Source organism: Trachurus trachurus (assembly GCF_905171665.1).
Source record: "Trachurus trachurus genome assembly, chromosome: 8".
NCBI lineage: Eukaryota > Metazoa > Chordata > Actinopteri > Carangiformes > Carangidae > Trachurus > Trachurus trachurus.
The window spans coordinates 6144747-6154992 of record NC_139905.1 but is presented as its reverse complement, the minus strand read 5'-3'; positions in this window follow the sequence as shown (position 1 = coordinate 6154992).

Genomic DNA, 10246 nt, shown 5'->3' with positions numbered 1-10246 from the left:
GAGAGAAGTGGGAGGGACCGAGTGACAGAAGAAGGAGGAGGGGAGGAGAGAGGAGGGGAGGGGAGGGGCCAAAGGGGCAAAGAGGATGTGGTGGTGGTGTAGTGGTGTGGTGGTGTAGTGGTGGTGGCTGTGTTTTTCTGTCTATCTAAGCTGAGGTTGATTTGTAATCAGAAAGAAAAAAAATAATAATCTCATCACATCAGCTGAGCCTCTTTTGGCCTCTATTTGTGAATGAGAGATTTATACTGGGAGAGAGAGAGAGATGGAGGGGAGGGGGGAGGAGGGATCAACTATAGAGGGAGGGGGAGGGGGGGTGAACAGGGGGCCAAACCACACGGTGCTATTATGACATCACCAGATTTATTTATTTATTCATTCATTCACTCATTAGGCTCAGTCGGTGTTAAATACGCGACGCAGCGCCACAGTTATAACAGCTTCATCAATAACACAGACAAATCCCATTAATGTGGATTTAACCTGCAAACGACTGGAGTATAAAGCTACCTGAGGGGAGGGGGGAGGAGGGGGGATGGATATGAGGGTGCAAACAGGTTGGGAGTGAGAGGAAATGGGAGGTAAAGGTGTTTAAAATGAAACAGAGGCAGCAGGAGGAGGAGGAGGAGGAGGAGGAGGAGGAGGAGGAGGAGGAGGAGGGGAGAGGGGGTTGATGGGCAGCAGCAGCTCCACTGCTCTACTTTCAGAAGGCCTTTGCTGTTATTTCACTCACATGGCAGAGGGATTTGGACAGTGGAGAGCTGTGGATTTATTTGGCCTCGGGGCAGAGTTGAGCTTTGGCATGGGGGCTACAGAGAAGGAGATATGTGCATGCAGGCAGCAGAGGAGGAGGAGGAGGAGGAGAGAGAAGAGGAGGAGGAGGAAGAGGAGCATATACAGGTGGCTGCAGGGGCTGGGTGGGCAGAGGAGGAGGAGGAGGAAGGGGGAGGAAGGGGTCGAGGTCGTCCGTGTCTCTGCGGGAGAGAAAGAAAGAGTCCAGAAAGACATGAAACAGCCAAGTGAGTGTTCATCCCGCCAGTCAGCAGCATCGTGTTATTTATTCACTGTTTCCATGCGGGGGTGGGCAGCACATTTGATTTTTTAAAAAGGGTTTGTCTGGACTACAAAGACACCTCTGTCCAGAGCAAAGCAAATAGGAGCCGAGTAGAGCACCTCCTCCTCTTCCTCTTCCTCCTCCTCCTCCTCCTCCTCAGGCCTGCAGGTGGCAGCTCATTACTGCATCTCCTCCTCCTGGTATGAAGACAGGAGCTGTGTGAGAGGTCGCCGCTTATCGGCTTCAGAACAAACACAGACGAAGCAGAGCAGCGTGAGTCTGAGAGTTTCTGCAGAAAAAAAAAACCCAAAAGGCTTTTTTTTTTTTTTTTTCAGTCACTTGCTGCCATTTGATTTTGATCCAGAGCTGGTTGCGTAACTTTCTAATGTGTTGGGGGGGGGTGAAGGGTTGGTGGGAATTGTGCAATATTTCATGAGGAATGTGTAATAGGCTCTGTTTAAGAGAAAGGCTCAACACGAGCTGCACAATTCAAGGAATCATTAAATGAAACCAGACACTGCAGGTCAAATGATAGGATGATATATGATGATTAAACAGAGGAAGGTGTTTTATTGTGAAGGGAAATGCAACCAGGGAACACAAAGCTGTTATTTATGAATCATGATGCAGGTAAACACAGGTGGACCGTTGTTATCCAGGTAAAACTAGACTCAACCTGACCTCTGAGTTAATGTGTGGTGAACTGGTGTTTGTTTTGTGAGCTCTCTGAACAAACACACTCTAAAAATGAAAACTTAAAGTTGTTGGCCTTACCATATTTTTTCAGCTAACTAAACAAAAAACATTGAGTTGTGTTGTAAACTAATGAACATTATTTATTTCAACTATCTTTTTCAAGTTTTTTGGCTAAAGTTGGTCTAACTTAATAACTTGAGTTAGCAAACCTCAAAACTGTGCATTTGAGGTCAGGACAAGTTCTAGAAGTTGAGACAACAAGAACTGGGGTTTCCAATGCATATCTGCAGGGGTTCCATCACAATGACACTGCTGCCATGTGCTGCCGACATCTCTTACACTTCTTACTCTCAAGGTGAGTATTTTGCTCAATATGGTACTAAAAGTCAGGGTTCACGTGTGCAGATTATACATTATTATATATTTATTGTCCCCCTCACGGCTAAAGAGAGTTGTAGATATTAATTGTTTACCAGTTAGCTTAGTTAGCTCTGTTAGCTCTGTTAGCTCCGTTAGTGTGGCTACAGTCGAACTGGAGCTCATTTATTAAACACAATGAGCAGTGCTACAAATAACTGGTATACTGCTTACGTGTGCCTCTGATGTTAAAGTTTAATGTTACTTTAGAGACTCATTTTTACAATTGGGAGTTAAACATGAATATATGAAATTAATTGTTGTTAATTATCTTGGTGGACTGACAGGAGGAGATTGAGGTGCAGCCCATGGTCACAGAAATCCAGGGCAGATGGCCTGCCCTGTGTCTTAATGAACAGGTAAGAAAATGTGTGTGAAAAAGTTGCTAACTATTTGATATCACAGAACTATTGCTTGCCTTATACAATGAGTAATTCAGCACCTTGAAAATAAAGGCATTCAGAAACTGACTACTTAAGAGAAAATCTATGTGAATTGGTTCGGTTGGATTAATGTGCGCTGTTTTTTGTTTCTTTCAGATTTGCAGCAAGTTCTAATGTGTAGCCAAGGAACTGTTGGGGACATTTAGCCGTGCCAGGAAAAGGGACAAGACAGGGAGAGACTCTTGGCTGTTCTTGATGAACAGGTGAATTCATGTAATAAATATCATGTATTTTTGATTATGGTTCAGGGTTACCTGAGCAAGCCCTTAAAGGGATAGTTCACCCAAAATTGAAATTTCTCTCCTCGTGTCGACTAAGGGCTGGGAGAAGTTTCAGAGTCCTCATAATTCTCTATGCCATATTGCTTTAGAGTATAGAAAAGATGTATAGAACTACAGATGTATGACATGAATCACAATGTAAGGGGGGGCTGAACTTGATAAGCTTTGCTTCTTTCAGCCCCTTCTCAAACTTGCACAGTATCATTGTTGTTTTGTTTCTTGTTACATACAGTAGATTGTTTGTCTTTTGATGTGCTTGTTTGAGACAAATCAAAATCAAATCAAAATCAAATCAAAAAAGATGAAATATCCACACCTTGAATTGTAGCTCCCAAAAAACTGTATTAATCACCAATGTCCCATATATTTTTGCCTTCCACCTACAGTAGCGTAACCCAGCTTAATGGCTGAGAGCCTCCATTCTCCCTGGAACAAGTTATAAGTAATTTATTTAACCAGCGCTATTACTCCAAAGCCATTTAATTTAAGGTTGAATATGGAGTTTTACCAGAATACCACAATCTATTGATCATGGTAGGCAACAATAACAGAAGAATATTTCCTGCAGTCCGTTGCCAGACCGTTGCTAAGTGTAACACACTGTTGCTTGGGACGCCGCTCTGACCAGAGTAGCACAGAGAAGAACTATTTAGGATATTTACCTGATGTTTCATTTTTACCGCCACTGAACAGCTTCAGACTATTGTGATGTTACACAATTGACTTGTAGCTTGTTACAGGGATGAATAGCAATTAGAATCACAGGCAAAAAATACTGTATAGTACAGTAACTGTACACTACAGGTTTACTCAGGCTGAGACACAAATTTAAAATTATTACACGCTGACATATGTGTGTAGTTATCTTAACAGTGTTTATATTGAATTTGGCTGTATTTCTGCTTTTAACAGGACACCGATCCAGAAGACAGACAAACAAAAGGGGTCCAAATGGGAGTGCTCACCGTGTTCGTCGATGATGGTGCACCGGCCTCGCTTCAAACTGTTAACAGCATTGCTGTGGTGTTGCTGTAGTGCTTTTTGACTGTGTTGTGGTTTGGACTCTTTTAACAAGTTTGGCCACTGCATCTTTTTGTTTGTGTGCAGTGTACAGTACTTGCACTATTGGTAGATAGAGATTTAATCATATTTGCTGGAATATTGCATTAAATGTTTAAATAAAGATGTTTTACTTAACTAGTATTATTTGTATTTGTATTATTTGTTGTTTTAGTTGCCACAACTTGAGAGTATTTATAAGTACAACTAGAATTTTTGAGTTTTGATGCATTTGAAAGGTAACTTATCTGAAACAAAAATAATAAGTTGAGACTACTAAATTTTAAGCGTTTAAAAAACTCAAAATTTGAAGTTATCTTTAAGTTAATTTACAAGTTATCTCAACAAAAGATAATTTGTTGGCTGAACTTTATGTAGTTTTATTCAAAACTTGAGAGTTTTAGTTGGACTCAAAACGCAAAAATCTATTGCAGCCAGTTACCTAGAATTTTTGAGTTTTCACAGCCCTTTATTTTTTACGGTGCAGGTGATGTATTACATGTCCGCATCACGAGCCGATGTCACTGTCAGGTAGATAGAGCAAAGTTTGAGACATTTTTTAAAGGGCCAGTCTGCAGGATTTAGCTGCATCTAGTGGTGAAGCTGCGTATTCCTGCTTATTCAGGGGAAACTACGGTGGCCCAGAGAGCTCAGTGCACTCACTGCAAGTAAAGAAAACACATGCAAAAACTTCTGTTGTGTTGTGAGTGTTTGCAGCAATTATAAGTTTCAGCTCATCAAAAATAATAGTTGTTTCTGCTCCACTGACATATGCTGATCTGTTTATAATCATAATTTGGACAATTAAGTTTTTTGTTGTATTATATCCAACTGTGTTTGTCTAATTAAAATCAAAGAGAGTTTTGGTCCATGAACCTTGGGGAAAGAATCCGTGAAGACGATCGAGCCAAAGATAAAACTGGAACGAACATTTAAAAAAATAAATAAATCATCAAACACAGGCTGAACAAGCAAGTGCAAGTCTGGCACGGTAAACATAAACCGGATGATCAGCTGTGAGACATCTAATCTCCAAAAATAATCACAATTCTCTGGCAAAAATCAAGCCCAAGTTTGAGGATCAAGGGAGGAAAGTTATGGGATATAAAAGGATGAAATGAGCGTGGGGAATTTGAAAGGACACATTGACCTTCGTCTTGGTGTCCACTTGAATAGATTCACGTGCTTCAGTGTTTATTAAAAATATTATGTTTCAAATAGTGCAGGCTACATCGGTTCAAGGTGAAGGTTCAGAGTTGGAGCTATTACTTTACATGATTTAAAGGGATAGTTCAACATTTTGGCAAATTGGCCCATTGCCATAATCCCTATAGTCATAGCAGTAGGTTCGTTACCTTTAAGTGCAAGCTGTTTTTAGAACGGCGGAGCAGAGCGGCGAGCTGCTCAGAGCTACACTATGGAGACTAATGGGATTTCTTGGTTTCCCTCATCAAACTCATCAAATACACAATCCAACAACTCAAAAACGCTCTGGTGGACAAGTTGTGACCTGCACATTCACCACGCTACGAGATAATAACAGAACGTTACCTGACAGAGTTGTTTTAGAGGTAAACTCATGCAAAACCACTGATGCACGTTGCCTTCAGGGACAGTTTTTCAGCAAGCAGTCTCTGAATTTACCTCTAAAACAACTCTGTCTGGTAACGTTCTGTTATTATCTCACAGCGTGGTGAATGTGCAGACTTCAGGGCAGGTAAATCTGAATAAATGATACTAAAAGATCAGATAATGGTTAAATAATATGATTTATTTTTATATTGATGCATACTTACAGGTTGAGAGTCTGCAGAGTGAACTTCATTGGTGCAAAGTTGCAAAATCCAACCAATCAGTGTCTGTGCTGCTGTGTCGTGGTGTTTTTTTCCGCTCCCGTCACACCTGTGTTTCCTGTAGCGGCCTCCATGCTCTCTGAGGGTTAAAGAGTACAATGTTTGAAACTGTGTAAAGGAAGCTGTGATTTAAAAAAAAAAAAAAAAGATGCGCTCCTCCAGCCGCCGGCCTCTTTGTTGTTCATACAAAGTAGATTTCTCAGGGAAATTGGGAACACGGTGTTTCTCTGGCACTGACACAAACCTAAAAATGGCCTCAGTTTAAGTAGTTGCGTGCGGCGCTGGTGTCGGCCTGCAGGCAGCGAGTGTCCAGCTTGAAGGTGGGCGGCACAGTAGGTCAAGGAAGTGAAGACTGGACCCCCCCCCCCCCCAACATGGCAGCATGCAAATGAGAAGCAGCTTTACTGAGGAACTCACTCTGTTGTGTGCTGTGACTTTTATCTTTAAGCACAATAAACTGAATAACCAACTATAGGGGAGAGAGAAAACTCTGTAGTTCATATAATTAGTTGTGATAGTCTTTATCACTCATATAGTCATTCATTAATTCAACCTTATACAGAATACAGAGACCTCCCTGACACTGTAAAAGATAAGATAAGATAAAATAAGATAAGATAAGATAAGAAGACAAGATCCGTGTTGATATTGAACATAAAAGTGTGAAGAAATAGAATAACCAATAAAAACCTTCACAATAATTACAATAAGGTTGTGCAGAAGTGTGATGTAATGAAACTTGTATTTGTTGTTCTTAAAAGGTCCAAAGTGGTGATGAAGTAAAGTAAAGTAAAGTAAAGTAAAGTAAAGTAAAGTAAAGTTAAGTTAAGTTAAGTTAAGTTAAGTTAAGTTAAGTTAAGTTAAGTTAAGTTAAGTTAAGTTAAGTTAAGTTAAGTTAAGTTAGGCTAAGTTAGGTTTAGTCAAATTTGGTAAAGTAAAGTTAAGGTAACACTTTATAATAAGTAGCCTACACACTATTAAGCATTAGTTAAGCTTTAAAATCATTTATAATATGAATACTCATTAGTATGTAGTTTATTAACACAATTACAAACTTTTACTCATTATTGATAAGCACTAACTGTATTTATAAACTACATAGTAATGAGTATTCATGTGTTACAAATGAAGAATTCAGTATTTATTCATGCTTAACTAATGCTTAGTAGTGTGTATTTATTACAAAGTGTTACCAAGTTAAGTTAAATTAGATTTAGGCTAAATTAAGTTTAGTCAAATTTGGTAAAGTAAAGTAAAGTACTGTAGTTTACAAATAAGAAATCTCATTTTATCCAGGTTTGCTGCACATTAAATAACTTCTATAGTAACAGAATCACGCTGCAGCTACAGGTCACAGACCCTCTGGCTGGATTAGAGCAGCAGAGAGTCAGATTTAGGACACCAGTAGATCAGATTGTTGTAAATTCAGACAACACGGTCTGTTCTGGGTCCTGGGGGAGGAGGTCTGTTCTGCCCCCGTCTGCTCCATCAGAGCAGTCGGATTAAACTGTATAATGTGTAGACGGTGGTAAAACACACTCCTCCTCCTGCACCTGTGTGGATCAGCTGAGTGACACACTGTCAGGTGAGCTCACACATCTACCAACACACACACACACGTCACAGTGTGTCAAATCCTCACGCCCCGTAACAAAATTGTTGACACACTGTCTGACAAAGTCTGATTAGAAACCTGAACGGCCACTCGTCACTGTGTGGAACTCATTCATGCGTAAATGGATTATCCCTCCACTCCTAACGTCCTGTGTCGTGCTTCCTCCTGATGATGATGATGATGATGATGCTGGTGCTGGTGCCACTTTAACTCACTGCTTCATATCTGATCTGGTATTTGCACATTTGTTATGTAACAGCCCCCCTACAGTGTGTTTGTGGATTTGAATACCCATGGGGGGAGGAGTGTGTGTGTATGTGTTTGTACCTCTACTAATTAAAGGGATAGTTCAACATTTTGGCAAATTGGTCCATTGCCATAATCGCTATAGTCATAGCAGTAGGTTCGTTACCTTTAATTGTCAGTGCAAAGCTGTTTTTAGAATGGCGGAGCAGAGCCGCAAGCTGCTCAGAGCTACGCTACGGAGGTTAATGGGATTTCTTGGTTTCCCTCATCAAACTCATCAAATACACAATCCAACAACTCCAAAACGCTCTGGTGGACAAGTTGTGACCTGCACATTCACCACGCTATGAGATAATAACAATGAACCAATGAAGTTCACTCTGCACACTCTCAACCTGTAAGTATGCATCAATTTCAATCTATTAATATTAAAAATAAATCATATTATTTAACCATTATCTGATCTTTTAGTATCATTTATTCAGATTTACCTGCCCTGTAGTCTGCACATTCACCACGCTATGAGATAATAACAGAACGTTACCAGACAGAGTTGTTTTAGAGGAAAATACAGAGATTATTTGCTGAAAAACTGCCCCTGAGGACAACACACATCAGCGGTTTTGCATGACTTTACCTCTAAAACAACTTAACAACTTAAAAGGTAACGAACCTACCACTATGACTATAGGGATTATGGCAATGGGTCAATTTGCCATTGCCAAAATGTTGAACTATCCCTTTAAGCCTGGTGTGTCCCTTGAGGCTGCTGTATGTGTGTGTGTGTGTGTGTGTGTGTGTGTGTGTTTGTGTGTGCTGATATTGGTTGAGCTCATCTATACGTACAGACCCACATGACATGTGTGTGTGTGTGATACGTCTAATTTTAGCTGTTTAGACGTTTCGTCATGACATCACGGCGTTTGGCAGAAGCAGAGGGAAAAAAAAAACTTCCTGAAGATGGATCATCACACACTTCCAGCACCGGAGAGAGAACCGAGCACCGAGCACCAGGCTGGATAATAACTCCAGCAGCAAGTTGGGGACATGCTGTACAAAATGTTCACCACACTGGAGGTTCTCCAAAGTACAAAACAAAACAGATTGAAGGGGGGAAAGTGTGTAACTCTATCTCCTCCAACATGAGGCGTCTTCTTGACAAAGCCGTCCCTGTCAGGACGACCACAGACCTCCTGCAGACAAAGTCCCCGCTCTGTCCTCTGAACCAGGTCTGGCTAGCTGCAAAAAAAGAAAAAAAAAGGACTGGAACAAACTCTACCTCAACACACATCATCATCATCATCACTGTGCAGTAATGAGCCGCACTAAACACCTACAAAACTAACTTCCAACCTATTGCAAAAAAGGGCCATAAGGATAGTAAATCATGCAGGATACAACCACCACACCAATAATCTGTTTATCAAATGGAGAGTATTGAAATTTGCTGACTTTAGTAAAAATTAAAACTGCACAGATAATATACAAACTAAAGCCAAGAATAATTTACTCCCTAATAATATTCAAAAAATGTTCAAGGAAACAGAGGGGAGATATGAGCTGAGAGGGAAACTTAACAACCAAGAATAAGCATCTGTGGCGGGAGTAAAACTGTGGAATAGTTTGACAGAGGATCTCAAACAATGCAAAAACATAACACAGTTTAGAAATAGATTAAAACAGGATTGATTAATTGGGTGTTGATTGCAACTGTAATGCTGTTAAATTATTTATTTATTTTATTTTTTGGCTTCATTTGTTAATTATTGGATACTTGTTGTTTCTTTCTATGACTCTGAAACCATGAAGAGCTCTAATGGATTTACTGAAATAAATGAATTAAAGGGTATAGGCATTTATGAGCTAGATAGCTTCAGCCTGCCAACACCTTTTCGACCTATTTATGAACTAGTTGAACTAATGATGGTATTATGGAAGGTTGACTGATTGTGATTGATGCTAAACAATTTGTGTAAAAGATCGAATAAACTACTACTACTAAACCCTCACTGGAGACGAGCATCAGTGCAACAGGTGAAATGTCCCTTTAATCAGATCACAGAGAGGCTTTGTCCTGTCACAGCTACATCTACCTGCACCTCCATTCAGTTCTATAACAACATACCATCACACAACAGCGCTCACATGAACAGCTATAGACTGATACACCTGGGAACTGGCAGGTTCATCATCCTCAGTGTGTCTGTGTGTGTTGCATTGTGTGGTGATGACAGATGTGTGTGCACCACCTGCTGGTCCGTGGGTGTAACTACAGTTTATAATGTGATATTTGATGGGTTAGTTTGATCTCTTCTCGTCCAATTAGAAGTAAAAGATGCAGAAAATGTACAAGTTGCTCAAAGAATCTATTGATCCTGAGCTTCTTGTCTCTGATGTTGCTGCTTTGGCAGCTCCTGTCTTGTCTGCGTGGACTTTTAACAAATAAATTAGCGAGGACACAAGCTGTAAAAATGTGTTTTTTGCTTTCACTGTCGATTAAAGCTGCTAAACTCGTAGTTTTTGTTATGACGGTGACAATAAAGTCTCTAAGTCTATGCACCTCGAAGCTTTTTACTCCTGCTCTG